The sequence below is a fragment of the Schistocerca cancellata genome, chromosome 3, assembly GCF_023864275.1.
Source record: "Schistocerca cancellata isolate TAMUIC-IGC-003103 chromosome 3, iqSchCanc2.1, whole genome shotgun sequence".
NCBI classification, from domain to species: Eukaryota; Metazoa; Arthropoda; class Insecta; order Orthoptera; family Acrididae; genus Schistocerca; species Schistocerca cancellata.
In genome coordinates, this window is record NC_064628.1 from 840,198,996 (window position 1) to 840,225,791 (window position 26,796).

Consider the following 26,796-nt stretch of genomic DNA (forward strand, 5'->3'; position numbering starts at 1 on the left):
TCATTGTGTCTTCTGATACCCCAGCATTTCGTAACTGGACATTCCTTCTGTTTTCCCCAACAGGTACATTGGACTGCGTGGTTGTGGAAATCTTCTCTCACATTCATGGTGTTTATTAATAAAAGTGATAGATCATGTGCACTATATCAAGCTATGAGACCTGCACACCAATTTTCACCTTGTTCCTTTTGGTATGTACTTCTTGCCTTGTTATACTTTTAATATTTCATTCCTTTAAGCTGATGTCGTTGTGTCTTCTGCTACCCCAGCATTTCGTAACTGGACATTCCTTCCGTTTTCCCCAGCAGGTACAATGGACTGCGTTGTTGTGGAAATCTTCTCTCACATTCATGGTGTTTATTAATAAAAGTGAGAGATCATGTGCACTATATCAAGCTACGAAACCCGCAGACCAAGTTTCAGCTTGTTCCTTTTGGTATGTACTTGTCTCTTTGTTATAATTTCAATAGTTCAATCTTTTAAGCTGATGTCATTGTTTCTTCTGATACCCCAGCATTTCGTAACTGGACATTCCTTCTGTTTTCCCCAGCAGGTACATTGGACTGCGTGGTTGTGGAAATCTTCTCTCACATTCATGGTGTTTATTAATAAAAGTGAGAGATCATGTGCACTATATCAAGCTACGAGACCCGCAGACCAAGTTTCACCTTGTTCCTTTTGGTATGTACTTGTCTCTTTGCTATAATTTCAATAGTTCATTCTTTTAAGCTGATGTCATTGTGTCTTCTGATACCACAGCATTTCCTAACTGGACATTCCTTCTGTTTTCCCCAGCAGGTACATTGGACTGCGTGGTTGTGGAAATCTTCTCTCACATTCATGGTGTTTATTAATAAAAGTGAGAGATCATGTGCACTATATCAAGCTACGAGACCCGCAGACCAAGTTTCACCTTGTTCCTTTTGGTATGTACTTGTCTCTTTGTTATAATTTCAATAGTTCATTCTTTTAAGCTGATGTCATTGTGTCTTCTGATACCCCAGCATTTCGTAACTGGACATTCCTTCTGTTTTCCCCAGCAGGTACATTGGACTGCGTGGTTGTGGAAATCTTCTCTCACATTCATGGTGTTTATTAATAAAAGTGAGAGATAATGTGCACTATATCAAGCTACGAGACCCGCAGACCAAGTTTCACCTTGTTCCTTTTGGTATGTATTTCTTGCCTTGTTATACTTTTAATATTTCATTCCTTTAAGCTGATGTCGTTGTGTCTTCTGCTACCCCAGCATTTCGTAACTGGACATTCCTTCCGTTTTCCCCAGCAGGTACAATGGACTGCGTGGTTGTGGAAATCTTCTCTCACATTCATGGTGTTTATTAATAAAAGTGAGAGATCATGTGCACTATATCAAGCTACGAGACCCGCAGACCAAGTTTCACCTTGTTCCTTTTGGTATGTACTTGTCTCTTTGTTATAATTTCAATAGTCATTCTTTTAGGCTGATGTCATTGTGTCTTCTGATACCCCAGCATTTCGTAACTGGACATTCCTTCTGTTTTCCCCAACACGTACATTGGACTGCGTGGTTGTGGAAATCTTCTCTCACATTCATGGTGTTTATTAGTAAAAGTGAGAGATCATGTGCACTATATCAAGCTACGAGACCCGCAGACCAAGTTTCACCTTGTTCCTTTTGGTATGTACTTCTTGCCTTGTTATACTTTAAATATTTCATTCCTTTATGCTGATGTCATTGTGTCTTCTGCTACCCCAGCATTTCGTAACTGGACATTCCTTCCGTTTTCCCCAGCAGGTACAATGGACTGCGTGGTTGTAGAAATCTTCTCTCACATTCATGGTGTTTATTAATAAAAGTGAGAGATCATGTGCACTATATCAAGCTACGAGACCTGCAGACCAAGTTTCTCCTTGTTCCTCTTGGTATGTACTTCTTGCCTTGTTATACTTTTAATATTTCATTCCTTTAAGCTGATGTCGTTGTGTCTTCTGCTACCCCAGCATTTCGTAACTGGACATTCCTTCCGTGTTCCCCAGCAGGTACAATGGACAGCGTGGTTGTGGAAATCTTCACTCACATTCATGGTGTTTATTAATAAAAGTGAGAAATAATGGGCACTATATCAAGCTACGAGACCCGCAGACCAAGATTCACCTTCTTCCTTTTGGTATGTACTTGTCTCTTTGTTATAATTTCAATAGTTCATTCTTTTAAGCTGATGTCATTGTGTCTTCTGATACCCCAGCATTTCGTAACTGGACATTCCTTCTGTTTTCCCCAGCAGGTACATTGGACTGCATGGTTGTGGAAATCTTCTCTCACATTCATGGTGTTTATTAATAAAAGTGAGAAATCATGGGCACTATATCAAGCTACGAGACCCGCAGACCAAGTTTCACCTTGTTCCTTTTGGTATGTACTTCTTGCCTTGTTATACTTTTAATATTTCATTCCTTTAAGCTGATGTCATTGTGTCTTCTGCTACCCCAGCATTTCGTAACTGGACATTCCTTCCGTTTTCCCCAGCAGGTACAATGGACTGCGTGGTTGTGGAAATCTTCTCTCACATTCATGGTGTTTATTAATAAAAGTGAGAGATCATGTGCACTATATCAAGCTACGAGACCCGCACACCAAGATTCACCTTCTTCCTTTTGGTATGTACTTGTCTCTTAGTTATAATTTCAATAGTTCATTCTTTTAAGCTGATGTCATTGTGTCTTCTGATACCCCAGCATTTCGTAACTGGACATTCCTTCTGTTTTCCCCAGCAGGTACATTGGACTGCGTGGTTGTGGAAATCTTCTCTCACATTCATGGTGGTTATTAATAAAAGTGAGAGATCATGTGCACTATATCAAGCTACGATACCCGCAGACCAAGTTTCACCTTGTTCCTTTTGGTATGTACATGTCTCTTTGTTATAATTTCAATTGTTCATTCTTTTAAGCTGATGTCATTGTGTCTTCTGATACCCCAGCATTTCGTAACTGGACATTCCTACTGTTTTCCCCAGCAGGTACATTGGACTGCGTGGTTGTGGAAATCTTCTCTCACATTCATGGTGTTTATTAATAAAAGTGAGAGATCATGTGCACTATATCAAGCTACGAGACCCGCAGACCAAGTTTCACCTTGTTCATTTTGGTATGTACTAGTCTCTTTGTTATAATTTCAATAGTTCATTCTTTTAAGCTGATGTCATTGTGTCTTCTGATACCCCAGCATCTCGTAACTGGACATTCCTTCTATTTTCCTTAGCAGGTACATTGGACTGCGTGGTTGTGGAAATCTTCTCTCACATTCATGGTGTTTGTTAATAAAAGTGAGAGATCATGTGCACTATATTAAGCTACGAGACCCGCAGACCAAGTTTCACCTTGTTCCTTTTGGTATGTACTTGTCTCTTTGTTATAATTTCAATAGTTCATTCTTTTAAGCTTATGTCATTGTGTCTTCTGATACCCCAGCATTTCGTAACTGGACATTCCTTCCGTTTTCCCCAGCAGGTACATTGGACTGCGTGGTTGTGGAAATCTTCTCTCACATTCATGGTGGTTATTAATAAAAGTGAGAGATCATGTGCACTAAATCAAGCTACGAGACCTGCAGACCAAGTTTCACCTTGTTCCTTTTGGTATGTACTTCTTGCCTTGTTATACTTTTAATATTTCATTCCTTTAAGCTGATGTCGTTGTGTCTTCTGCTACCCCAGCATTTCGTAACTGGACATTCCTTCCATTTTCCCCAGCAGGTACGATGGACTGCGTGGTTGTGGAAATCTTCTCTCACATTCATGGTGTTTATTAATAAAAGTGAGAGATCGTGTGCACTATATCAAGCTACGAGACCCGCAGACCAAGTTTCACCTTGTTCCTTTTGGTATGTACTTCTTGCCTTGTTATACTTTTAATATTTCATTCCTTTAAGCTGATGTCGTTGTGTCTTCTGCTACCCCAGCATTTCGTAACTGGACATTCCTTCCGTTTTCCCCAGCAGGTACAATGGACTGCGTGGGTGTGGAAATCTTCTCTCACATTCATGGTGTTTATTAATAAAAGTGAGAGACCATGTGCACTATATCAAGCTACGAGACCCGCAGACCAAGTTTCACCTTGTTCCTTTTGGTATGTACTTCTTGCCTTGTTATACTTTTAATATTTCATTCCTTTAAGCTGATGTCGTTGTGTCTTTTGCTAGCCCAGCATTTCGTAACTGGACATTCCTTCCGTTTTCCCCAGCAGGTACAATGGACTGCGTGGTTGTGGAAATCTTCTCTCACATTCATGGTGTTTATTAATAAAAGTGAGAGATCATGTGCACTATATCAAGCTACGAGACCCGCAGACCAAGTTTCACCTTGTTCCTTTTGGTATGTACTTCTTGCCTTGTTATACTTTTAATATTTCATTCCTTTAAGCTGATGTCATTGTGTCTTCTGCTACCCCAGCATTTCGTAACTGGGCATTCCTTCCGTTTTCCCCAGCAGGTACAATGGACTGCGTGGTTGTGTTAATCTTCTCTCACATTCATGGTGTTTATTAATAAATGTGAGAGATCATGTGCACTATATCAAGCTACGAGACCCGCAGACCAAGTTTCACCTTGTTCCTTTTGGTATGTACTTGTCTCTTTGTTATAATTTCAATAGTTCATTCTTTTAAGCTGATGTCATTGTGTCTTCTGATACCCCAGCATTTCGTAACTGGACGTTCCTTCTGTTTTCCCCAGCAGGTACATTGGACTGCGTGGTTGTGGAAATCTTCTCTCACATTCATGGTGTTTATTAATAAATGTGAGAGATCATGTGCACTATATCAAGCTACGAGACCCGCAGACCAAGTTTCACCTTGTTCCTTTTGGTATGTACTTGTCTCTTTGTTATAATTACAATAGTTCATTTTTTTAAGCTGATGTCATTGTGTCTTCTGATACCCCAGTATTTCGTAACTGGACATTCCTTCGGTTTCCCCAGCAGGTACATTGGACTGCGTGGTTGTGGAAATCCTCTCTCACATTCATGGTGTTTATTAATAAAAGTGAGAGATCATGCGCACTATATCAAGCTAAGAGACCCGCAGACCAAGTTTCACCATGTTCCTTTTGGTATGTACTTGTCTCTTTGTTATAATTTCAATAGTTCATTCTTTTAAGCTGATGTCATTGTGTCTTCTGATACCCCAGCATTTCGTAACTGGACATTCCTTCTGTTTTCCCCAGCAGGTACATTGGACTGCGTGGTTGTGGACATCTTCTCTCATATTCATGGTGTTTATTAATAAAATTGAGAGATCATGTGCACTATATCAAGCTACGAGACCCGCAGACCAAGTTTCACCTTGTTCCTTTTGGTATGTACTTGTCTCTTTGTTATAATTTCAATAGTTCATTCTTTTGAGCTGATGTCATTGTGTCTTCTGATACCCCAGCATTTCGTAACTGGACATTCCTTCTGTTTTCCACAGCAGGTACATTGGACTGGGTGGTTGTGGAAATCTTCTCTCACATTCATGGTGTTTATTAATAAAAGTGAGAGATAATGTGCACTATATCAAGCTACGAGACCCGCAGACCAAGTTTCAGCTTGTTAATTTTGGTATGTACTTGTCTCTTTGTTATAATTTCAATAGTTCATTCTTTTAAGCTGATGTCATTGTGTCTTCTGATACCCCAGCATTTCGTAACTGGACATTCCTTCTGTTTTCCCCAGCAGGTACATTGGACTGCGTGGTTGTGGAAATCTTCTCTCACATTCATGGTGTTTATTAATAAAAGTGAGAGATCATGTGCACTATATCAAGCTATGAGACCCGCAGACCAAGTTTCACCTTGTTCCTTTTGGTATGTACTTCTTGCCTTGTTATACTTTTAATATTTCATTCCTTTAAGCTGATGTCGTTGTGTCTTCTGCTACCCCAGCATTTCGTAACTGGACATTCCTTCCGTTTTCCCCAGCAGGTACAATGGACTGCGTGGTTGTGGAAATCTTCTCTCACATTCATGGTGTTTATTAATAAAAGTGAGAGATCATGTGCACTATATCAAGCTACGAGACCCGCAGACCAAGTTTCACCTTGTTCCTTTTGGTATGTACTTCTTGCCTTGTTATACTTTTAATATTTCATTCCTTTAAGCTGATGTCGTTGTGTCTTCTGCTACCCCAGCATTTCGTAACTGGACATTCCTTCCGTTTTCCCCAGCAGGTACAATTGACTGCGTGGTTGTGGAAATCTTCTCTCACATTCATGGTGTTTATTAATAAAAGTGAGAGATCATGTGCACTATATCAAACTACGAGACCCGCAGACCAAGTTTCACCTTGTTCCTTTTGGGTTGTACTTCTTGCCTTGTTATACTTTTAATATTTCATTCCTTTAAGCTGATGTCGTTGTGTCTTTTGCTACCCCAGCATTTCGTAACTGGACATTCCTTCCGTTTTCCCCAGCAGGTACAATGGACTGCGTGGTTGTGGAAATCTTCTCTCACATTCATGGTGTTTATTAATAAAAGTGAGAGATCATGTGCACTATATCAAGCTACGAGGCCCGCAGACCAAGTTTTACCTTGTTCCTTTTGGTATGTACTTCTTGCCTTGTTATACTTTTAATATTTCATTCCTTTAAGCTGATGTCGTTATGTCTTCTGCTACCCCAGCATTTCGTAACTGGACACTCCTTCCGTTTTCCCCAGCAGGTACAATGGACTGCGTGGTTGTGGAAATCTTCTCTCACATTCATGGTGTTTATTAATAAAAGTGAGAGGTCATGTGCACTATATCAAGCTACGAGACCCGCAGACCAAGATTCACCTTGTTCCTTTTGGTATGTACTTGTCTCTTTGTTATAATTTCGATAGTTCATTCTTTTAAGCTGATGTCATTGTGTCTTCTGATACCCCAGCATTTCGTAACTGGACATTCCTTCTGTTTTCCCCAGCAGGTACATTGGACTGCGTGGTTGTGGAAATCTTCTCTCACATTCATGGTGTTTATTAATAAAAGTGAGAGATCATGTGCACTATATCAAGCTACGAGACCCGCAGACCAAGATTCACCTTGTTCCTTTTGGTATGTACTTGTCTCTTTGTTATAATTTCGATAGTTCATTCTTTTAAGCTGATGTCATTGTGTCTTCTGATACCCCAGCATTTCGTAACTGGACATTCCTTCTGTTTTCCCCAGCAGGTACATTGGACTGCGTGGTTGTGGAAATCTTCTCTCACATTCATGGTGTTTATTAATAATAGTGAGAGATCATGTGCACTATATCAAGCTACGAGACCCGCAGACCAAGTTTCACCTTGTTCCTTTTGGTATGTACTTGTCTCTTTGTAATAATATCAATAGTTCATTCTTTTAAGCTGATGTCATTGTGTCTTCTGATACCCCAGCATTTCGTAACTGGACATTCCTTCTGTTTTCCCCAGCAGGTACAGTGGACTGCGTGGTTGTGGAAATCTTCTCTCACATTCATGGTGTTTATTAATAAAAGTGAGAGATCATGTGCACTATATCAAGCTACGAGACCCGCAGACCAAGTTTCACCTTGTTCCTTTTGGTATGTACTTGTCTCTTTGTTATAATTTCAATAGTTCATTCTTTTAAGCTGATGTCATTGTGTCTTCTGATACCCCAGCATTTCATATCTGGACATTCCTTCTGTTTTCCCCAGCAGGTACATTGGACTGCGTGGTTGTGGAAATCTTCTCTCACATTCATGGTGTTTATTAATAAAAGTGAGAGATCATGTGCACTATATCAAGCTACGAGACCCGCAGACCAAGTTTCACCTTGTTCCTTTTGGTATGTACTTGTCTCTTTGTTATAATTTCAATAGTTCATTCTTTTAAGCTGATGTGATTGTGTCTTTTGATACCCCAGCATTTCGTAACTGCACATTCCTTCTGTTTTCCCCAGCAGGTACATTGGACTGCGTGGTTGTGGAAATCTTCTCTCACATTCATGGTGTTTATTAATAAAAGTGAGAGATCATGAGCACTATATCAAGCTACGAGACCCGCAGACCAAGTTTCAGCTTGTTCCTTTTGGTATGTACTTGTCTCTTTGTTATAATTTCAATAGTTCATTCTTTTAAGCTGATGTCATTGTGTCTTCTGATACCCCAGCATTTCGTAACTGGACATTCCTTCTGTTTTCCCCAGCAGGTACATTGGACTGCGTGGTTGTGGAAATCTTCTCTCACATTCATGGTGTTTATTAATAAAAGTGAGAGATCATGTGCACTATATCAAGCTACGAGACCCGCAGACCAAGTTTCACCTTGTTCATTTTGGTATGTAATAGTCTCTTTGTTATAATTTCAATAGTTCATTCTTTTAAGCTGATGTCATTGTGTCTTCTGATACCCCAGCATCTCGTAACTGGACATTCCTTCTGTTTTCCTTAGCAGGTACATTGGACTGCGTGGTTGTGGAAATCTTCTCTCACATTCATGGTGTTTGTTAATAAAAGTGAGAGATCATGTGCACTATATTAAGCTACGAGACCCGCAGACCAAGTTTCACCTTGTTCCTTTTGGTATGTACTTGTCTCTTTGTTATAATTTCAATAGTTCATTCTTTTAAGCTGATGTCATTGTGTCTTCTGATACCCCAGCATTTCGTAACTGGACATTCCTTCTGTTTTCCCCAGCAGGTACATTGGACTGCGTGGTTGTGAAAATCTTCTCTCACATTCATGGTGTTTATTAATAAAAGTGAGAGATCATGTGCACTATATCAAGCTACGAGACCCGCAGACCAAGTTTCAGCTTGTTCCTTTTGGTATGTACTTGTCTCTTTGTTATAATTTCAATAGTTCATTCTTTTAAGCTGATGTCATTGTGTCTTCTGATACCCCAGCATTTCGTAACTGGACATTCCTTCTGTTTTCCCCAGCAGGTACATTGGACTGCGTGGTTGTGGAAATCTTCTCTCACATTCATGGTGTTTATTAATAAAAGTGAGAGATCATGTGCACTATATCAAGCTACGAGACCCGCAGACCAAGTTTCACCTTCTTCCTTTTGGTATGTACTTGTCTCTTTGTTATAATTTCAATAGTTCATTCTTTTAAGCTGATGCCATTGTGTCTTCTGATACCCCAGCATTTCGTAACTGGACATTCCTTCTGTTTTCCCCAGCAGGTACATTGGACTGCGTGGTTGTGGAAATCTTCTCTCACATTCATGGTGTTTATTAATAAAAGTGAGAGATCATGTGCACTATATCAAGCTACGAGACCCGCAGACAAAGTATCACTTTGTTCCTTTTGGTATGTACTTGTCTCTTTGTTATAATTTCAATAGTTCATTCTTTTAAGCTGATGTCATTGTGTCTTCTGATACCCCAGCATTTCGTAATTGGACATTCCTTCTGTTTTCCCCAGCAGGTACATTGGACTGCGTGGCTGTGGAAATCTTTTCTCACATTCATGGTGTTTATTAATAAAAGTGAGAGATCATGTGCACTATATCAAGCTACGAGACCCGCAGACCAAGTTTCACCTTGTTCCTTTTGGTATGTACTTGTCTCTTTGTTATAATTTCAATAGTTCATTCTTTAAGCTGATGTCATTGTGTCTTCTGATACCCCAGCATTTCGTAACTGGACATTCCTTCTGTTTTCCCCAGCAGGTACATTGGACTGCGTGGTTGTGGAAATCTTCTCTCACATTCATGGTGTTTATTAATAAAAGTGAGAGATCATGTGCACTATATCAAGCTACGAGACCCGCAGACCAAGTTTCACCTTGTTCCTTTTGGTATGTACTTGTCTCTTTGTTATAATTTCAATAGTTCATTCTTTTAAGCTGATGTCATTGTGTCTTCTGATACCCCAGCATTTCGTAACTGGACATTCCTTCTATTTTCCCCAGCAGGTACATTGGACTGCGTGGTTGTGGAAATCTCTCACATTCATGGAGTTTATTAATAAAAGTGAGAGAGCATGTGCACTATATCAAGCTACGAGACCCGCAGACCAAGTTTCAGCTTGTTCCTTTTGGTATCTACTTGTATCTTTGTTATAATTTCAATAGTTCATTCTTTTAAGCTGATGTCATTGTGTCTTCTGATACCCCAGCATTTCGTAACTGGACATTCCTTCTGTTTTCCCCAGCAGGTACATTGGACTGCGTGGTTGTGGAAATCTTCTCTCACATTCATGGTGTTTATTAATAAAAGTGAGAGATCATGTGCACTATATCAAGCTACGAGACCCGCAGACCAAGTTTCACCTTGTTCCTTTTGGTATGTACTTGTCTCTTTGTTATAATTTCAATAGTTCATTCTTTTAAGCTGATGTCATTGTGTCTTCTGATACCCCAGCATTTCGTAACTGGACATTCCTTCTGTTTTCCCCAGCAGGTACATTGGACTGCGTGGTTGTGGAAATCTTCTCTCACATTCATGGTGTTTATTAATAAAAGTGAGAGATCATGTGCACTATATCAAGCTACGAGACCCGCAGACCAAGTTTCACCTTGTTCCTTTTGGTATGTACTTGTCTCTTTGTTATAATTTCAATAGTTCACTCTTTTAAGCTGATGTCATTGTGTCTTCTGATACCCCAGCATTTCGTAACTGGACATTCCTTCTGTTTTCCCCAGCAGGTACATTGGACTGCGTGGTTGTGGAAATCTTCTCTCACATTCATGGTGTTTATTAATAAAAGTGAGAGATCATGTGCACTATATCAAGCTACGAGACCCGCAGACCAAGTTTCAGCTTGTTCCTTTTGGTATGTACTTGTCTCTTTGTTATAATTTCAATAGTTCATTCTTTTAAGCTGATGTCATTGTGTCTTCTGATACCCCAGCATTTCGTAACTGGACATTCCTTCTGTTTTCCCCAGCATGTACATTGGACTGCGTGGTTGTGGAAATCTTCTCTCACATTCATGGTGTTTATTAATAAAAGTGAGAGATCAAGTGCACTATATCAAGCTACGAGACCCGCAGACCAATTTTCACCTTGTTCCTTTTGGTATGTACATGTCTCTTTGTTATAATTTCAATAGTTCATTCTTTTAAGCTGATGTCATTGTGTCTTCTGATACCCCAGCATTTCGTAACTGGACATTCCTTCCATTTTCCCCAGCAGGTACATTGGACTGCGTGGTTGTGGAAATCTTCTCTCACATTCATGGTGTTTATTAATAAAAGTGAGAGATCATGTGCACTATATCAAGCTACGAGACCCGCAGACCAAGTTTCACCTTGTTCCTTTTGGTATGTACTTGTCTCTTTGTTATAATTTCAATAGTTCATTCTTTTAAGCTGATGTCATTGTGTCTTCTGATACCCCAGCATTTCGTAACTGGACATTCCTTCTGTTTTCCCCAGCAGGTACATTGGACTGCGTGGTTGTGGAAATCTTCTCTCACATTCATGGTGTTTATTAATAAAAGTGAGAGATCATGTGCACTATATCAAGCTACGAGACCCGCAGACCAAGATTCACCTTGTTCCTTTTGGTATGTACTTGTCTCTTTGTTATAATTTCAATAGTTCATTCTTTTAAGCTGATGTCATTGTGTCTTCTGATACCCCAGCATTTCGTAATTGGACATTCCTTCTGTTTTCCCCAGCAGGTACATTGGACTGCGTGGTTGTGGAAATCTTTTCTCACATTCATGGTGTTTATTAATAAAAGTGAGAGATCATGTGCACTATATCAAGCTACGAGACCCGCAGACCAAGTTTCACCTTGTTCCTTTTGGTATGTACTTGTCTCTTTGTTATAATTTCAATAGTTCATTCTTTTAAGCTGATGTCATTGTGTCTTCTGATACCCCAGCATTTCGTAACTGGACATTCCTTCTGTTTTCCCCAGCAGGTACATTGGACTGCGTGGTTGTGGAAATCTTCTCTCACATTCATGGTGTTTATTAATAAAAGTGAGAGATCATGTGCACTATATCAAGCTACGAGACCCGCAGACCAAGTTTCACCTTGTTCCTTTTGGTATGTACTTGTCTCTTTGTTATAATTTTCAATAGTTTATTCTTTTAAGCTGATGTCATTGTGTCTTCTGATACCCCAGCATTTCGTAACTGGACATTCCTTCTGTTTTCCCCAGCAGGTACATTGGACAGCGTGGTTGTGGAAATCTTCTCTCACATTCATGGTGTTTATTAATAAAAGTGAGAGATCATGTGCACTATATAAAGCTTCGAGACCCGCAGACCAAGTTTCACCTTGTTCCTTTTGGTATGTACTTGTCTCTTTGTTATAATTTCAATAGTTCATTCTTTTAAGCTGATGTCATTGTGTCTTCTGATACCCCAGCATTTCGTAACTGGACATTCCTTCTGTTTTCCCCAGCAGGTACATTGGACTGCGTGGTTGTGGAAATCTTCTCTCACATTCATGGTGTTTATTAATAAAAGTGAGAGATCATGTGCACTATATCAAGCTACGAGACCCGCAGACCAAGTTTCACCTTGTTCCTTTTGGTATGTACTTGTCTCTTTGTTATAATTTCAATAGTTCATTCTTTTAAGCTGATGTCATTGTGCCTTCTGTTACCCCAGCATTTCGTAACTGGACATTCCTTCTATTTTCCCCAGCAGGTACATTGGACTGCGTGGTTGTGGAAATCTTCTCTCACATTCATGGTGTTTATTAATAAAAGTGAGAGATCATGTGCACTATATCAAGCTACGAGACCCGCAGACCAAGTTTCACCTTGTTCCTATTGGTATGTACTTGTCTCTTTGTTATAATTTCAATAGTTCATTCTTTTAAGCTGATGTCATTGTGTCTTCTGATACCCCAGCATTTCGTAACTGGACATTCCTTCTGTTTTCCCCAGCAGGTACATTGGACAGCGTGGTTGTGGAAATCTTCTCTCACATTCATGGTGTTTATTAATAAAAGTGAGAGATCATGTGCACTATATCAAGCTACGTGACCCGCAGACCTAGTTTCACCTTGTTCCTTTTGGTATGTACTTGTCTCTTTGTTATAATTTCAATAGTTCATTCTTTTAAGCTGATGTCATTGTGTCTTCTGATACCCCAGCATTTCGTAACTGGACATTCCTTCTGTTTTCCCCAGCATGTACATTGGACTGCGTGGTTGTGGAAATCTTCTCTCACATTCATGGTGTTTATTAATAAAAGTGAGAGATCAAGTGCACTATATCAAGCTACGAGACCCGCAGACCAATTTTCACCTTGTTCCTTTTGGTATGTACTTGTCTCTTTGTTATAATTTCAATAGTTCATTCTTTTAAGCTGATGTCATTGTGTCTTCTGATACCCCAGCATTTCGTAACTGGACATTCCTTCCATTTTCCCCAGCAGGTACATTGGACTGCGTGGTTGTGGAAATCTTCTCTCACATTCATGGTGTTTATTAATAAAAGTGAGAGATCATGTGCACTATATCAAGCTACGAGACCCGCAGACCAAGTTTCACCTTGTTCCTTTTGGTATGTACTTGTCTCTTTGTTATAATTTCAATAGTTCATTCTTTTAAGCTGATGTCATTGTGTCTTCTGATACCCCAGCATTTCGTAACTGGACATTCCTTCTGTTTTCCCCAGCAGGTACATTGGACTGCGTGGTTGTGGAAATCTTCTCTCACATTCATGGTGTTTATTAATAAAAGTGAGAGATCATGTGCACTATATCAAGCTACGAGACCCGCAGACCAAGATTCACCTTGTTCCTTTTGGTATGTAGTTGTCTCTTTGTTATAATTTCAATAGTTCATTCTTTTAAGCTGATGTCATTGTGTCTTCTGATACCCCAGCATTTCGTAATTGGACATTCCTTCTGTTTTCCCCAGCAGGTACATTGGACTGCGTGGTTGTGGAAATCTTTTCTCACATTCATGGTGTTTATTAATAAAAGTGAGAGATCATGTGCACTATATCAAGCTACGAGACCCGCAGACCAAGTTTCACCTTGTTCCTTTTGGTATGTACTTGTCTCTTTGTTATAATTTCAATAGTTCATTCTTTTAAGCTGATGTCATTGTGTCTTCTGATACCCCAGCATTTCGTAACTGGACATTCCTTCTGTTTTCCCCAGCAGGTACATTGGACTGCGTGGTTGTGGAAATCTTCTCTCACATTCATGGTGTTTATTAATAAAAGTGAGAGATCATGTGCACTATATCAAGCTACGAGACCCGCAGACCAAGTTTCACCTTGTTCCTTTTGGTATGTTTTTGTCTCTTTGTTATAATTTCAATAGTTCATTCTTTTAAGCTGATGTCATTGTGTCTTCTGATACCCCAGCATTTCGTAACTGGACATTCCTTCTATTTTCCCCAGCAGGTGCATTGGACTGCGTGGTTGTGGAAATCTTCTCTCACATTCATGGTGTTTATTAATAAAAGTGAGAGATCATGTGCACTATATCAAGCTACGAGACCCGCAGACCAAGTTTCACCTTGTTCCTTTTGGTATGTACTTGTCTCTTTGTTATAATTTCAATAGTTCATTCTTTTAAGCTGATGTCATTGTGTCTTCTGATACCCCAGCATTTCGTAACTGGACATTCCTTCTGTTTGCCCAGCAGGTACATTGGACTGCGTGGTTGTGGAAATCTTCTCTCACATTCATGGTGTTTATTAATAAAAGTGAGAGATCATGTGCACTATATCAAGCTACGAGACCCGCAGACCAAGTTTCACCTTGTTCCTTTTGGTATGTACTTGTCTCTTTGTTATAATTTCAATAGTTCATTCTTTTAAGCTGATGTCATTGTGTCTTCTGATACCCCAGCATTTCGTAACTGGACATTCCTTCCGTGTTCCCCAGCAGGTACAATGGACTGCGTGGTTGTGGAAATCTTCACTCACATTCATGGTGTTTATTAATAAAAGTGAGAAATAATGGGCACTATATCAAGCTACGAGACCCGCAGACCGAGATTCACCTTCTTTTTTTTGGTATGTACTTGTCTCTTTGTTATAATTTCAATAGTTCATTCTTTTAAGCTGATGTCATTGTGTCTTATGATACCCCAGCATTTCGTAACTGGACATTCCTTCTGTTTTCCCCAGCAGGAACATTGGACTGCATGGTTGTGGAAATCTTCTCTCACATTCATGGTGTTTATTAATAAAAGTGAGAAATCATGGGCACTATATCAAGCTACGAGACCCGCAGACCAAGTTTCACCTTGTTCCTTTTGGTATGTACTTCTTGCCTTGTTATACTTTTAATATTTCATTCCTTTAAGCTGATGTCATTGTGTCTTCTGCTACCCCAGCATTTCGTAACTGGACATTCCTTCCGTTATCCCCAGCAGGTACAATGGACTGCGTGGTTGTGGAAATCTTCTCTCACATTCATGGTGTTTATTAATAAAAGTGAGAGATCATGTGCACTATATCAAGCTACGAGACCCGCAGACCAAGATTCACCTTCTTCCTTTTGGTATGTACTTGTCTCTTTGTTATAATTTCAATAGTTCATTCTTTTAAGCTGATGTCATTGTGTCTTCTGATACCCCAGCATTTCGTAACTGGACATTCCTTCTGTTTTCCCCAGCAGGTACATTGGACTGCGTGGTTGTGGAAATCTTCTCTCACATTCATGGTGGTTATTAATAAAAGTGAGAGATCATGTGCACTATATCAAGCTACGAGACCCGCAGACCAAGTTTCACCTTGTTCCTTTTGGTATGTACTTCTTGCCTTGTTATACTTTTAATATTTCATTCCTTTAAGCTGATGTCGTTGTGTCCTCTGCTACCCCAGCATTTCGTAACTGGACATTCCTTCTATTTTCCCCAGCAGGTGCATTGGACTGCGTGGTTGTGGAAATCTTCTCTCACATTCATGGTGTTTATTAATAAAAGTGAGAAATCATGGGCACTATATCAAGCTACGAGACCCGCAGACCAAGTTTCACCTTGTTCCTTTTGGTATGTACTTCTTGCCTTGTTATACTTTTAATATTTCATTCCTTTAAGCTGATGTCATTGTGTCTTCTGCTACCCCAGCATTTCGTAACTGGACATTCCTTCTGTTTTCCCCAGCAGGTACATTGGACTGCGTGGTTGTGGAAATCTTCTCTCACATTCATGGTGGTTATTAATAAAAGTGAGAGATCATGTGCACTATATCAAGCTACGAGACCCGCAGACCAAGTTTCACCTTGTTCCTTTTGGTATGTACTTCTTGCCTTGTTATACTTTTAATATTTCATTCCTTTAAGCTGATGTCGTTGTGTCCTCTGCTACCCCAGCATTTCGTAACTGGACATTCCTTCCGTTTTCCCCAGCAGGTACAATGGACTGCGTGGTTGTGGAAATCTTCTCTCACATTCATGGTGTTTATTAATAAAAGTGAGAGATCATGTGCACTATATCAAGCTACGAGACCCGCAGACCAAGTTTCACCTTGTTCCTTTTGGTATGTACTTGTCTCTTTGTTATAATTTCAATAGTTCATTCTTTTAAGCTGATGTCATTGTGTCTTCTGATACCCCAGCATTTCGTAACTGGACGTTCCTTCTGTTTTCCCCAGCAGGTACATTGGACTGCGTGGTTGTGGAAATCTTCTCTCACATTCATGGTGTTTATTAATAAAAGTGAGAGATCATGTGCACTATATCAAGCTACGAGACCCGCAGACCAAGTTTCACCTTGTTCCTTTTGGTATGTACTTGTCTCTTTGTTATAATTTCAATAGTTCATTCTTTTAAGCTGATGTCATTGTGTCTTCTGATACCCCAGCATTTCGTAACTGGAAATTCCTTCTGTTTTCCCCAGCAGGTACATTGGACTGCGTGGTTGTGGAAATCTTCTCTCACATTCATGGTGTTTATTAATAAAAGTGAGAGATCATGCGCACTATATCAAGCTAAGAGACCCGCAGACCAAGTTTCACCTTGTTCCTTTTGGTATGTACTTGTCTCTTTGTTATAATTTCAATAGTTCATTCTTTTAAGCTGATGTCATTGTGTCTTCTGATACCCCAGCATTTCGTAACTGGACATTCCTTCTGTTTTCCCCAGCAGGTACATTGGACTGCGTGGTTGTGGAAATCTTCTCTCATATTCATGGTGTTTATTAATAAAAGTGAGAAATCATGGGCACTATATCAAGCTACGAGACCCGCAGACCAAGTTTCACCTTGTTCCTTTTGGTATGTACTTCTTGCCTTGTTATACTTTTAATATTTCATTCCTTTAAGCTGATGTCATTGTGTCTTCTGCTACCCCAGCATTTCGTAACTGGACATTCCTTCTGTTTTCCCCAGCAGGTACATTGGACTGCGTGGTTGTGGAAATCTTCTCTCACATTCATGGTGGTTATTAATAAAAGTGAGAGATCATGTGCACTATATCAAGCTACGAGACCCGCAGACCAAGTTTCACCTTGTTCCTTTTGGTATGTACTTCTTGCCTTGTTATACTTTTAATATTTCATTCCTTTAAGCTGATGTCGTTGTGTCCTCTGCTACCCCAGCATTTCGTAACTGGACATTCCTTCCGTTTTCCCCAGCAGGTACAATGGACTGCGTGGTTGTGGAAATCTTCTCTCACATTCATGGTGTTTATTAATAAAAGTGAGAGATCATGTGCACTATATCAAGCTACGAGACCCGCAGACCAAGTTTCACCTTGTTCCTTTTGGTATGTACTTGTCTCTTTGTTATAATTTCAATAGTTCATTCTTTTGAGCTGATGTCATTGTGTCTTCTGATACCCCAGCATTTCGTAACTGGACATTCCTTCTGTTTTCCCCAGCAGGTACATTGGACTGCGTGGTTGTGGAAATCTTCTCTCACATTCATGGTGTTTATTAATAAAAGTGAGAGATAATGTGCACTATATCAAGCTACGAGACCCGCAGACCAAGTTTCAGCTTGTTAATTTTGGTATGTACTTGTCTCTTTGTTATAATTTCAATAGTTCATTCTTTTAAGCTGATGTCATTGTGTCTTCTGATACCCCAGCATTTCGTAACTGGACATTCCTTCTGTTTTCCCCAGCAGGTACATTGGACAGCGTGGTTGTGGAAATCTTCTCTCACATTCATGGTGTTTATTAATAAAAGTGAGAGATCATGTGCACTATATCAAGCTTCGAGACCCGCAGACCAAGTTTCACCTTGTTCCTTTTGGTATGTACTTGTCTCTTTGTTATAATTTCAATAGTTCATTCTTTTAAGCTGATGTCATTGTGTCTTCTGATACCCCAGCATTTCGTAACTGGACATTCCTTCTGTTTTCCCCAGCAGGTACATTGGACTGCGTGGTTGTGGAAATCTTCTCTCACATTCATGGTGTTTATTAATAAAAGTGAGAGATCATGTGCACTATATCAAGCTACGAGACCCGCAGACCAAGTTTCACCTTGTTCCTTTTGGTATGTACTTGTCTCTTTGTTATAATATCAATAGTTCATTCTTTTAAGCTGATGTCATTGTGTCTTCTGATACCCCAGCATTTCGTAACTGGACATTCCTTCTGTTTTCCCCAGCAGGTACAGTGGACTGCGTGGTTGTGGAAATCTTCTCTCACATTCATGGTGTTTATTAATAAAAGTGAGAGATCATGTGCACTATATCAAGCTACGAGACCCGCAGACCAAGTTTCACCTTGTTCCTTTTGGTATGTACTTGTCTCTTTGTTATAATTTCAATAGTTCATTCTTTTAAGCTGATGTCATTGTGTCTTCTGATACCCCAGCATTTCATATCTGGACATTCCTTCTGTTTTCCCCAGCAGGTACATTGGACTGCGTGGTTGTGGAAATCTTCTCTCACATTAATGGTGTTTATTAATAAAAGTGAGAGATCATGTGCACTATATCAAGCTACGAGACCCGCAGACCAAGTTTCACCTTGTTCCTTTTGGTATGTACTTGTCTCTTTGTTATAATTTCAATAGTTCATTCTTTTAAGCTGATGTGATTGTGTCTTTTGATACCCCAGCATTTCGTAACTGGACATTCCTTCTGTTTTCCCCAGCAGGTACATTGGACTGCGTGGTTGTGGAAATCTTCTCTCACATTCATGGTGTTTATTAATAAAAGTGAGAGATCATGAGCACTATATCAAGCTACGAGACCCGCAGACCAAGTTTCAGCTTGTTCCTTTTGGTATGTACTTGTCTCTTTGTTATAATTTCAATAGTTCATTCTTTTAAGCTGATGTCATTGTGTCTTCTGATACCCCAGCATTTCGTAACTGGACATTCCTTCTGTTTTCCCCAGCAGGTACATTGGACTGCGTGGTTGTGGAAATCTTCTCTCACATTCATGGTGTTTATTAATAAAAGTGAGAGATCATGTGCACTATATCAAGCTACGAGACCCGCAGACCAAGTTTCACCTTGTTCATTTTGGTATGTACTTGTCTCTTTGTTATAATTTCAATAGTTCATTCTTTTAAGCTGGTGTCATTGTGTCTTCTGATACCCCAGCATCTCGTAACTGGACATTCCTTCTATTTTCCTTAGCAGGTACATTGGACTGCGTGGTTGTGGAAATCTTCTCTCACATTCATGGTGTTTGTTAATAAAAGTGAGAGATCATGTGCACTATATTAAGCTACGAGACCCGCAGACCAAGTTTCACCTTGTTCCTTTTGGTATGTACTTGTCTCTTTGTTATAATTTCAATAGTTCATTCTTTTAAGCTGATGTCATTGTGTCTTCTGATACCCCAGCATTTCGTAACTGGACATTCCTTCTGTTTTCCCCAGCAGGTACATTGGACTGCGTGGTTGTGAAAATCTTCTCTCACATTCATGGTGTTTATTAATAAAAGTGAGAGGTCATGTGCACTATATCAAGCTACGAGACCCGCAGACCAAGTTTCAGCTTGTTCCTTTTGGTATGTACTTGTCTCTTTGTTATAATTTCAATAGTTCATTCTTTTAAGCTGATGTCATTGTGTCTTCTGATACCCCAGCATTTCGTAACTGGACATTCCTTCTGTTTTCCCCAGCAGGTACATTGGACTGCGTGGTTGTGGAAATCTTCTCTCACATTCATGGTGTTTATTAATAAAAGTGAGAGATCATGTGCACTATATCAAGCTACGAGACCCGCAGACCAAGTTTCACCTTCTTCCTTTTGGTATGTACTTGTCTCTTTGTTATAATTTCAATAGTTCATTCTTTTAAGCTGATGCCATTGTGTCTTCTGATACCCCAGCATTTCGTAACTGGACATTCCTTCTGTTTTCCCCAGCAGGTACATTGGACTGCGTGGTTGTGGAAATCTTCTCTCACATTCATGGTGTTTATTAATAAAAGTGAGAGATCATGTGCACTATATCAAGCTACGAGACCCGCAGACAAAGTTTCACCTTGTTCCTTTTGGTATGTACTTGTCTCTTTGTTATAATTTCAATAGTTCATTCTTTTAAGCTGATGTCATTGTGTCTTCTGATACCCCAGCATTTCGTAATTGGACATTCCTTCTGTTTTCCCCAGCAGGTACATTGGACTGCGTGGCTGTGGAAATCTTTTCTCACATTCATGGTGTTTATTAATAAAAGTGAGAGATCATGTGCACTATATCAAGCTACGAGACCCGCAGACCAAGTTTCACCTTGTTCCTTTTGGTATGTACTTGTCTCTTTGTTATAATTTCAATAGTTCATTCTTTAAGCTGATGTCATTGTGTCTTCTGATACCCCAGCATTTCGTAACTGGACATTCCTTCTGTTTTCCCCAGCAGGTACATTGGACTGCGTGGTTGTGGAAATCTTCTCTCTCATTCATGGTGTTTATTAATAAAAGTGAGAGATCATGTGCACTATATCAAGCTACGAGACCCGAAGACCAAGTTTCACCTTGTTCCTTTTGGTATGTACTTGTCTCTTTGTTATAATTTCAATAGTTCATTCTTTTAAGCTGATGTCATTGTGTCTTCTGATACCCCAGCATTTCGTAACTGGACATTCCTTCTATTTTCCCCAGCAGGTACATTGGACTGCGTGGTTGTGGAAATCTCTCACATTCATGGTGTTTATTAATAAAAGTGAGAGAGCATGTGCACTATATCAAGCTACGAGACCCGCAGACCAAGTTTCACCTTGTTCCTTTTGGTATGTACTTGTCTCTTTGTTATAATTTCAATAGTTCATTCTTTTAAGCTGATGTCATTGTGTCTTCTAATACCCCAGCATTTCGTAACTGGACATTCCTTCTGTTTTCCCCAGCAGGTACATTGGACTGCGTGGTTGTGGAAATCTTCTCTCACATTCATGGTGTTTATTAATAAAAGTGAGAGATCATGTGCACTATATCAAGCTACGAGACCCGCAGACCAAGTTTCACCTTGTTCCTTTTGGTATGTACTTGTCTCTTTGTTATAATTTCAATAGTTCATTCTTTTAAGATGATGTCATTGTGTCTTCTGATACCCCAGCATTTCGTAACTGGACATTCCTTCTGTTTTCCCCAGCAGGTACATTGGACTGCGTGGTTGTGGAAATCTTCTCTCACATTCATGGTGTTTATTAATAAAAGTGAGAGATCATGTGCACTATATCAAGCTACGAGACCCGCAGACCAAGTTTCACCTTGTTCCTTTTGGTATGTACTTGTCTCTTTGTTATAATTTCAATAGTTCACTCTTTTAAGCTGATGTCATTGTGTCTTCTGATACCCCAGCATTTCGTAACTGGACATTCCTTCTGTTTTCCCAAGCAGGTACATTGGACTGCGTGGTTGTGGAAATCTTCTCTCACATTCATGGTGTTTATTAATAAAAGTGAGAGATCATGTGCACTATATCAAGCTACGAGACCCGCAGACCAAGTTTCACCTTGTCCCTTTTGGTATGTACTTGTCTCTTTGTTATAATTTCAATAGTTCATTCTTTTAAGCTGATGCCATTGTGTCTTCTGATTCCCCAGCATTTCGTAACTGGACATTCCTTCTGTTTTCCCCAGCAGGTACATTGGACTGCGTGGTTGTGGAAATCTTCTCTCACATTCATGGTGTTTATTAATAAAAGTGAGAGATCATGTGCACTATATCAAGCTACGAGACCCGCAGACCAAGTTTCACCTTGTTCCTTTTGGTATGTACTTGTCTCTTTGTTATAATTTTCAATAGTTTATTCTTTTAAGCTGATGTCATTGTGTCTTCTGATACCCCAGCATTTCGTAACTGGACATTCCTTCTGTTTTCCCCAGCAGGTACATTGGACAGCGTGGTTGTGGAAATCTTCTCTCACATTCATGGTGTTTATTAATAAAAGTGAGAGATCATGTGCACTATATCAAGCTTCGAGACCCGCAGACCAAGTTTCACCTTGTTCCTTTTGGTATGTGCTTGTCTCTTTGTTATAATTTCAATAGTTCATTCTTTTAAGCTGATGTCATTGTGTCTTCTGATACCCCAGCATTTCGTAACTGGACATTCCTTCTGTTTTCCCCAGCAGGTACATTGGACTGCGTGGTTGTGGAAATCTTCTCTCACATTCATGGTGTTTATTAATAAAAGTGAGAGATCATGTGCACTATATCAAGCTACGAGACCCGCAGACCAAGTTTCACCTTGTTCCTTTTGGTATGTACTTGTCTCTTTGTTATAATTTCAATAGTTCATTCTTTTAAGCTGATGTCATTGTGTCTTCTGATACCCCAGCATTTCGTAACTGGACATTCCTTCTGTTTTCCCCAGCAGGTACATTGGACTGCGTGATTGTGGAAATCTTCTCTCACATTCATGGTGTTTATTAATAAAAGTGAGAGATCAAGTGCACTATATCAAGCTACGAGACCCGCAGACCAAGTTTCACCTTGTTCCTTTTGGTATGTACTTGTCTCTTTGTTATAATTTCAATAGTTCATTCTTTTAAGCTGATGCCATTGTGTCTTCTGATACCCCAGCATTTCGTAACTGGACATTCCTTCTGTTTTCCCCAGCAGGTACATTGGACTGCGTGGTTGTGGAAATCTTCTCTCACATTCATGGTGTTTATTAATAAAAGTGAGAGATCATGTGCACTATATCAAGCTACGAGACCCGCAGACCAAGTTTCACCTTGTTCCTTTTGGTATGTACTTGTCTCTTTGTTATAATTTCAATAGTTCATTCTTTTAAGCTGATGTCGTGTCTTCTGATACCCCAGCATTTCGTAATTGGACATTCCTTCTGTTTTCCCCAGCAGGTACATTGGACTGCGTGGTTGTGGAAATCTTCTCTCACATTCATGGTGTTTATTAATAAAAGTGAGAGATCATGTGCACTATATCAAGCTACGAGACCCGCAGACCAAGTTTCACCTTGTTCCTTTTGGTATGTACTTGTCTCTTTGTTATAATTTCAATAGTTCATTCTTTTAAGCTGATGTCATTGTGTCTTCTGATACCCCAGCATTTCGTAACTGGACATTCCTTCTGTTTTCCCCAGCAGGTACATTGGACTGCGTGGTTGTGGAAATCTTCTCTCACATTCATGGTGTTTATTAATAAAAGTGAGAGATCATGTGCACTATATCAAGCTACGAGACCCGCAGACCAAGTTTCACCTTGTTCCTTTTGGTATGTACTTGTCTCTTTGTTATAATTTCAATAGTTCATTCTTTTAAGCTGATGTCATTGTGTCTTCTGATACCCCAGCATTTCGTAACTGGACATTCCTTCTATTTTCCCCAGCAGGTACATTGGACTGCGTGGTTGTGGAAATCTTTTCTCACATTCATGGTGTTTATTAATAAAAGTGAGAGATCATGTGCACTATATCAAGCTACGAGACCCGCAGACCAAGTTTCACCTTGTTCCTTTTGGTATGTTTTTGTCTCTTTGTTATAATTTCAATAGTTGATTCTTTTAAGCTGATGTCATTGTGTCTTCTGATACCCCAGCATTTCGTAACTGGACATTCCTTCTATTTTCCCCAGCAGGTGCATTGGACTGCGTGGTTTTGGAAATCTTATCTCACATTCATGGTGTTTATTAATAAAAGTGAGAGATCATGTGCACTATATCAAGCTACGAGACCCGCAGACCAAGTTTCACCTTGTTCCTTTTGGTATGTACTTGTCTCTTTGTTATAATTTCAATAGTTCATTCTTTTAAGCTGATGTCATTGTGTCTTCTGATACCCCAGCATTTCGTAACTGGACATTCCTTCTGTTTGCCCAGCAGGTACATTGGACTGCGTGGTTGTGGAAATCTTCTCTCACATTCATGGTGTTTATTAATAAAAGTGAGAGATCATGTGCACTATATCAAGCTACGAGACCCGCAGACCAAGTTTCACCTTGTTCCTTTTGGTATGTACTTGTCTCTTTGTTATAATTTCAATAGTTCATTCTTTTAAGCTGATGTCATTGTGTCTTCTGATACCCCAGCATTTCGTAACTGGACATTCCTTCTGTTTTCCCCAGCAGGTACATTGGACTGCGTGGTTGTGGAAATCTTCTCTCACATTCATGGTGTTTATTAATAAAAGTGAGAGATCATGTGCACTATATCAAGCTACGAGACCCGCAGACCAAGTTTCACCTTGTTCCTTTTGGTATGTACTTGTCTCTTTGTTATAATTTCAATAGTTCATTCTTTTAAGCTGATGTCATTGTGTCTTCTGATACCCCAGCATTTCGTAACTGGACATTCCTTCTGTTTTCCCCAGCAGGTACATTGGACTGCGTGGTTGTGGAAATCTTCTCTCACATTCATGGTGTTTATTAATAAAAGTGAGAGATCATGTGCACTATATCAAGCTACGAGACCCGCAGACCAAGTTTCACCTTGTTCCTTTTGGTATGTACTTGTCTCTTTGTTATAATTTCAATAGTTCATTCTTTTAAGCTGATGTCATTGTGTCTTCTGATACTCCAGCATTTCGTAACTGGACATTCCTTCTTTTTCCCCAGCAGGTACATTGGACTGTGTGGTTGTGGAAATCTTCTCTCACATTCATGGTGTTTATTAATAAAAGTGAGAGATCATGTGCACTATATCAAGCTACGAGACCCGCAGACCAAGTTTCACCTTGTTCCTTTTGGTATGTACTTGTCTCTTTGTTATAATTTCAATAGTTCATTCTTTTAAGCTGATGTCATTGTGTCTTCTGATACCCCAGCATTTCGTAACTGGACATTCCTTCTGTTTTCCCCAGCAGGTACATTGGACTGCGTGGTTGTGGAAATCTTCTCTCACATTCATGGTGTTTATTAATAAAAGTGAGAGATCATGTGCACTATATCAAGCTACGAGACCCGCAGACCAAGTTTCACCTTGTTCCTTTTGGTATGTACTTGTCTCTTTGTTATAATTTCAATAGTTCATTCTTTTAAGCTGATGTCATTGTGTCTTCTGATACCCCAGCATTTCGTAACTGGACATTCCTTCTGTTTTCCCCAGCAGGTACATTGGACTGCGTGGTTGTGGAAATCTTCTCTCACATTCATGGTGTTTATTAATAAAAGTGAGAGATCATGTGCACTATATCAAGCTACGAGACCCGCAGACCAAGCTTCACCTTGTTCCTTTTGGTATGTACTTGTCTGTTTGTTATAATTTCAATAGTTCATTCTTTTAAGCTGATGTCATTGTGTCTTCTGATACCCCAGCATTTCGTAACTGGACATTCCTTCTGTTTTCCCCAGCAGGTACATTGGACTGCGTGGTTGTGGATATCTTCTCTCACATTCATGGTGTTTATTAATAAAAGTGAGAGATCATGTGCACTATATCAAGCTACGAGTCCCGCAGACCAAGTTTCACCTTGTTCCTTTTGGTATGTACTTGTCTCTTTGTTATAATTTCAATAGTTCATTCTTTTAAGCTGATGTCACTGTGCCTTCTGATACCCCAGCATTTCGTAACTGGACATTCCTTCTATTTTCCCCAGCAGGTACATTGGACTGCGTGGTTGTGGAAATCCTCTCTCACATTCATGGTGTTTATTAATAAAAGTGAGAGATCATGTGCACTATATCAAGCTACGAGACCCGCAGACCAAGTTTCACCTTGTTCCTATTGGTATGTACTTGTCTCTTTGTTATAATTTCAATAGTTCATTCTTTTAAGCTGATGTCATTGTGTCTTCTGATACCCCAGCATTTCGTAACTGGACATTCCTTCTGTTTTCCCCAGCAGGTACATTGGACTGCGTGGCTGTGGAAATCTTCTCTCACATTCATGGTGTTTATTAATAAAAGTGAGAGATCATGTGCACTATATCAAGCTACGTGACCCGCAGACCTAGTTTCACCTTGTTCCTTTTGGTATGTACTTGTCTCTTTGTTATAATTTCAATAGTTCATTCTTTTAAGCTGATGTCATTGTGTCTTCTGATACCCCAGCATTTCGTAACTGGACATTCCTTCTGTTTTCCCCAGCATGTACATTGGACTGCGTGGTTGTGGAAATCTTCTCTCACATTCATGGTGTTTATTAATAAAAGTGAGAGATCATGTGCACTATATCAAGCTATGACACCCGCAGACCAAGTTTCACCTTGTTCCTTTTGGTATGTACTTGTCTCTTTGTTATAATTTCAATAGTTCATTCTTTTAAGCTGATGTCATTGTGTCTTCTGTTACCCCAGCATTTCGTAACTGGACATTCCTTCCATTTTCCCCAGCAGGTACATTGGACTGCGTGGTTGTGGAAATCTTCTCTCACATTCATGGTGTTTATTAATAAAAGTGAGAGATCATGTGCACTATATCAAGCTACGAGACCCGCAGACCAAGTTTCACCTTGTTCCTTTTGGTATGTACTTGTCTCTTTGTTATAATTTCAATAGTTCATTCTTTTAAGCTGATGTCATTGTGTCTTCTGTTACCCCAGCATTTCGTAACTGGACATTCCTTCCATTTTCCCCAGCAGGTACATTGGACTGCGTGGTTGTGGAAATCTTCTCTCACATTC